General features: G+C 48.3%; 1 long non-coding RNA gene across 1 annotated transcript; it reads right to left on the minus strand.

The window, feature by feature from the left end:
• Positions 1-1,305: 1,305 nt before the first annotated feature.
• Positions 1,306-5,899, minus strand: LOC142827142 (uncharacterized). Its single transcript, XR_012901596.1, has 3 exons — positions 5,657-5,899; positions 3,262-3,340; positions 1,306-1,444 (listed from the first exon to the last, which is right to left on the minus strand). It is a non-coding gene; the product is annotated as an uncharacterized LOC142827142 (long non-coding RNA).
• Positions 5,900-6,137: the final 238 nt, after the last annotated feature.

Here is a 6,137-nt window from a genome sequence, read left to right on the forward strand (position 1 = left end):
ATACTTCAATCAGTTACTTGTGCTTCCCTACAATTTTTAAACACAATGGCTGTGTCTAGATTGGCCATTTTTTCCGGAAAATCAGCCACTTTTCCGGAAAAACTTGCCAGCTGTCTACTCTGGTTGCTTGAATTTCCGCAAAAGCACTGACGATCTCATGTAAGATTGTCAGTGTTCTTGCGGAAATACTTTGTGCAAAAGGGCTAATGTAGACACCTTAGATTTGTTTTCCGCAAAAAAGCCCCGATCGCAAAAATGGTGATCGGGGCTTTTTTGCGGAAAAGCGCGTCTAGATTGGCACGGACGCTTTTCCGCAAAAAGTGCTTTTGCGGAAAAGTGTCCGTGCTAATCTAGATGCGCTTTTCCGAAAATGCTTTTAACGGGAAACTTTTCCATTAAAAGCATTTCCAGAAAATCATGCCAGTCTAGACGTTGCCCCTCACTAATGACAAATGCTAAAGATGTCTGATATGGACTCAGTGCAATTTAAACACTACTATATTTTTGCTTTATTTTTTCCCTGTGGAAAAAATAATTTTTGGTGATAAAGAAACCAAAATTCTCTGATAAAAACCAAGCATAAAAATCTGTGATTTTCTACAGTTAAAATGAAATCTGACAGAGGAAGCCTGGCTGTCACCCAAGACTGACAACCAGAGTCCTTCCAAATTCTCTGTAAAAATGCAAATTCCATTATTTACAAAAGCAAATAGATTTCTATGATCACTTGCAAGTCAATGCTTATGAAGGCAGCTTGAAATGCATGTAGACTTGTTTACTTTGTCTGACAATGAATAATTCATTTAAAATAAGTGTATGATTAGAAAGGCAGATATAGTTGCAGGGAGTTGGAGGGAGGCAAAATTTAGAGGAAGTATTGGGCCAGGAGCCAAAACATCCAGGAGCTATTTACCTTCATCCTCCCCCTCTTGTTTCTGTTATGCACCTGTTACTTTTTGACTTTTAGATTATAAACCCTCTAGGGCAGGGACTGTTATTTACCATGGGTTTATACAATCCTAGCAGAATAGGCCCTAACCTCTACAACACTAGAAATATTAGATAATGGGCCTTACCCAACTCTCTGCCAGAGGAACTTTTGCCTACATATATATCCATTTGCAATATCTTACAACATTTCTGAAAGTTCATTTCTATGGGTCTTGGAATCTCTGTGAGAAATCCACCTACGGTCAGAGAGCAGATGAAAGGACTTCCTTACCACTTAACACCCAACATAGTGTATATTAGTAAGGCTGGCCAAGTGAGTAACATGCAGAAATGCCTGCATATACCTTCCATGTTGTGGAACTGGTCACCGTAACGGACTATTCAGGGCTGGAACAGAAATTGAGTTTGGCCAATGTACTCCGGGGTTGAGCCACAGATCTGTGTTGGAACGGATCCACTGGCATTAGAACTTCATGAACTCAGTGTGAATGGACTATACAAGACAGAAAACAGAAATCGTAGCTATAGATCAGGGTGGGATCAAGATGGGAGAAAGAGAGCTGCTGCATAACACCTCAGGCCCTGGGAGGGAGGGATAGGTAGGAATTTCACAACCACAACCTCCACCTGGGTAGAGCCCAAATAATCAGGCTTTATACAGATGAGTACATTTCACTGCAATATACCTGTCTCAGGCCTAGAATCTCTTATAAGAGGTGGCCTAAAAGAGCACATCTACACAGCAGGGCTTAACTCAAAATAAGCTATACAAACTGAGCTATGTCAATTGTGTAGCTTATTTTGAAATAGGGAGTGTCTTCATAACACTTATTTCAAAATAGAGTACTCTTCCTCCAACTTCCTTTATTCCCTGTACAATGAGGGTTACAGGAATCAGAGTAAAAAGTCCTCCAGCTTGACAGTATTTTGACAATATTTCAAAATAACTGCCTGCTGTGTAGACGCGAACTATATTACAGGCAGTCCCCGGGTTACGTACAAGATAGGGACTGTAGGTTTGTTCTTAAGTTGAATCTGTATGTAAGTCGGAACTGGCGTCCAGATTCAGCCGCTGCTGAAACTGACCGCCAGTTCCGACTTACATACAGAATCAACTTAAGAACCCCAACCGTCCCCAAGTCAGCTGCTGCTGAAACTGATCAGCAGCTGATTCCAGGAAGCCCGGGGCAGAGCAACTCTGCCTCGGGCTTCCTGTAGTCAGCACTGGTCAGTTTCAGCAGCAGCTGACTTGGGGATGCCTGGTGCAGAGCAGCTGGGGTGCTGCTGGGTTGCTCCAGTAGCGCCGCTCCTCGGCGGTACTGGACCAACCCAGCAGCACCCCATCTGCTCTGCCCCAGGAGTCCTGATTCAGCCGCTGCTGAAACTGACCAGCAGCGGCTGAATCAGGACGCCTGTGGCAGAGCAGCTGGGGTGCTGCCAGGTTGGTCCAGTAGCTCCCAGAGCGGCGCTGCGGGACCAACCGGCAGTGCCCCAGCTGCTCTGCCACAGGCATCCGGAGAAAAGCCTAGTCTGCTGGGGAGGGGGGCATACTAGCTGCACCTCCCCTCCCCACCCCAGCAGTCCAAGAAGACGCAGGCGGCGGACCGAGATGCACCGCGGTCCCGCCGCCTGGGTCCTCCGCGGCTTTGCTCTCAGTCTCCCTGGTCTGCTGGAGACCAGCAGACCAGGGAGACGGGGAGCAAAGCCTCTGAGGACGCCAGCAGCGGGACAGCCGCGGAGCGTCTGGGCTGTCCCGCTGCCGGCTTCCCCGAGACTTTGCAAAGCCGCGGGGGGGCCCGGGCAGCGAGGCAGCCCAGGCACGCCTGGGCTGCTCCACTGTGGGCTTCCCCAGGCTTTGCAAAGGTAGGAATAAGAGATCCTCCGGAAAAGGGCTTTATTCCGGAGGATTGCGCCAGTCTAGACGCTTTTTTCCGGCTTTTCCCCCAAAAAAGCGGCGGACATGTTTATTTAAATCTGCGGGGGATATTTAAATCCCCCGTGGATTTCCCTATTCCAAAGTTTAAAATTAGCATGGCTATTTCGTAATAGGGGCCAGTGTAGACGTAGCCCCTAAGTTGGTGGCATGTGCTGTAATTAGATTTCACCAAAACAATAACAAATATGAACTCCAGAATCGCTATTCCAGTCTTACCATGGAGTCATAGATAGACTGTGGTTTCTAAGGGGACTATCTGACTACCCAGACAGATTGGAGCTTTGTGGCTACTTAAACAAACAAAAAAATAGTCACACAAAAAACCCACTCACCACATCAGGTTGCTCCCAGACCAAACGACAGCAATTACTTACCCCAAATCAAGTGGCACTCTGGATCTAAAATCCTAGACAATGGTGATAGCCAATTCTATAGTAACCGAAGGTTTAATAACTAAGAAAAGGAAATGGAAATTAATGAGAGGTTAGATTAGGTACAATATATGCACACATGACTCACAGAGTGCCACCATTTGATGCTACAGTTTCTCAAAAGTCTTTTCAGGATATCCAGGTTGTCTGTGGGGTTTTGTGCTTTGCATATGGCACTTTCCTTTAAGTGTCCAAACAGATCTGATATGAAGGATCTTTCCTTGAATCCATATTTATAATTTCTGACAGAAAGCAAACTGACAGTGTCTCTACACCAAACACACTCTTCTTCCTTCAACAGTTACTTTGATCTACGCTAATTGGCCTGAAAATTCCCTGCATAACCTTGTCTGCCAGCCTCACAGGAGGAACAAAGGGTGCCGTCACACAACAGAGGGCATCTATGGTGGACAACCCTATGCATTGGCCAAACAATGCGGGATCTACTCTGACTACCTCACAATTGTTAAGGCATGTGGCCTCACAACTGTACATAGGGGAAACTGGGGCACAAAGAGGCTAAATGATTCACCCCCATTCCACCATCTGCAAACTCCAATGGCAGTCCCCTAACCACTAGTGCATCCTTTCTACCAGTACCTGTCCTGCTGTGGAAGGATCGGGGACATGGGACTATTTTGATTGGCAACTCTTTGTAGCAGAACTTGCTTTTTTGTTCTGGGTATGTAGTGTCTGGCACAAGGGGGCCCTGGTCCTTCACTGTGGAGCTCCAGTGGTTCCCATGACATAACGTTGTGACTAGTGGCACTAGTTGCCACATCTACTCATTCTCCAGCATGGAGCCAACAGTACTAGGTGCTATGCCCAATGCCCACCCTCACACTATCCTAGTTCCTTCCAGCAGGGGGAAGCACTGCACATATGTAAAGCCCCCCCCCCCCCCCCCCCCCCAACCACCTCACTAGCTTTATTCATTTCTGCCTTGGAAATATTCATGATGGAAAAGCATCTGAATTCCCAGTCGCAGCAAAGTAGGCATGTGCTACTGCTGAACCCACGGTGGCCATCTTGTGTCTTCTGTCCCTTCCTTCTCTCCCCTCCCCACACAGCTCTGTGTCCATTGGCCATATACATGCATGCTGCCTGCAGGAAGTCACGGTGACGAGGTGTATTAGAATACATTGCAGCCATGCATTAGCATGCAGGCATTATATGAATAAGTAAACAATATTTATAAAAAAGCAACAAAAGAAAATGAAAAGAATAGTCTTTGTCTCCTGCTACAGTGGACACAGCTGCACTGTGGCCCCAGCCCCAGGAGCAGTCACCATGTGACCTTAGCCCCAGCTCCAACCCTTCCTCAGGGCTGAATAGTGACTACCTGGCTGCTCCCGCCATGCGGCCATAGCCCCAGCCTCCCAAGCAGCCACTTGCCACGCGCAGTCCTGGCCCTGGCTGCCCAAGCAGCCACCCACCACATGGCTTCAGCAAGAACAGCCACACCATGGCCCAGCTCCAGTTCTGAAACACAGGACAGCTGCTTGATACACATCCCCACTGGCCGGGCTGTGTGGCAGCCACTGGAGCTGAAACCGGGGTGCAGCTGTCCTGACTCCCAGGCACACGGGGTAGCCACCCGCCAGGTAGCCCCCAGCAGGTCCTATGGCAGCCATTGGAGCTGGAACCCACCACACCGCTCACCTTCCTGGTCCACCAGGAAAGTGAGTGCTGCTGCACAGCTCTGCAAAGGAGGTAGGTGGGCTTAGAATTTTTTGTGTGCGGCTCTTCAGGCGCACACCCTAGGAGGAACTTAGGACTCAGGGTGTGTCTAGATTACCTGGCTCATCAACGGAGCCATGTAGATGAGGCAGGACGACAAAGGGAAATGAAGCAGCGATTTAAATAATCGCCGCTTCATTTAAATCAAAATGGCCACTGCGCTGCACCGATCAGCTATTTGTCGGCACAGTGCAGCAGTCTAGACAGGGATCTGCTGACCCCAGAACCCTTCGTCGGCAGATCCTGTAAGCCTCATTTCATAAAGGATCTGCCGACGAAGGTTTCTGGGGTCGGCAGAGCCCCGTCTAGACTGCCGCGCTGTGCCGACAAATAGCTGATCGGTGCAGCGCAGTGGCCATTTTGATTTAAATGAAGCGGCGATTATTTAAATCGCCGCTTCATTTCCCTTTTTCAAGTAAACTAATCAACATGGCTCCGTCGACGGAGCCATGTAGTTTAGACGTACCCTCAGAGTCCATGGTATCAGCCAGAACCAACCTTTGGTGCACCAATGGGGACTCCACCACCTGCACACAGGGATGGGGGCTGAGTTGCAGGGACTTTGTGGGGGTTTGCTCTCTCAGCAGCTGCTACTGACCTGGTCACTGAGACTATCAGTTCTCGAGGAGGTCCTGGTAAAAGACCAGCAGCTCAGAGAGGCCTCAGGAGAGATCTGTTGAATAGAGATAACAGAGCTGCCAGTCATACTGCAACCCCTCTGAGGGGGCAGAGGAAGGTGTGTGCTTGCATGTTCCATGCCAGATTTCCTGCACTTTTATGAAGTCTTTGCAGGGCCTGAAGGTAGAAGGTGTGATCCTTGCAGCATATGCAGACCAGGCCCTGTCTGCCTTTCCCCAAAGGGTAGAAGACTATACATATGAAGAAGGAGCAAAGAGGTGGACTTTCTTAAGGTAATATTTTATCATGGAAAAAGTGTACTTTTCACTTTTCACATTGTAGGAACAGAATCTGAACACCATGTATGAAGCAAGCAGAAGGATTTATTAACACACAATGCTGGTGGAATGTTCACTGAGCCTAACAAGCGACATGGCGGAGTGGCACGTCGCTTGTTAGGC

The sequence above is a fragment of the Pelodiscus sinensis genome, chromosome 2, assembly GCF_049634645.1.
Source record: "Pelodiscus sinensis isolate JC-2024 chromosome 2, ASM4963464v1, whole genome shotgun sequence".
NCBI lineage: Eukaryota > Metazoa > Chordata > Testudines > Trionychidae > Pelodiscus > Pelodiscus sinensis.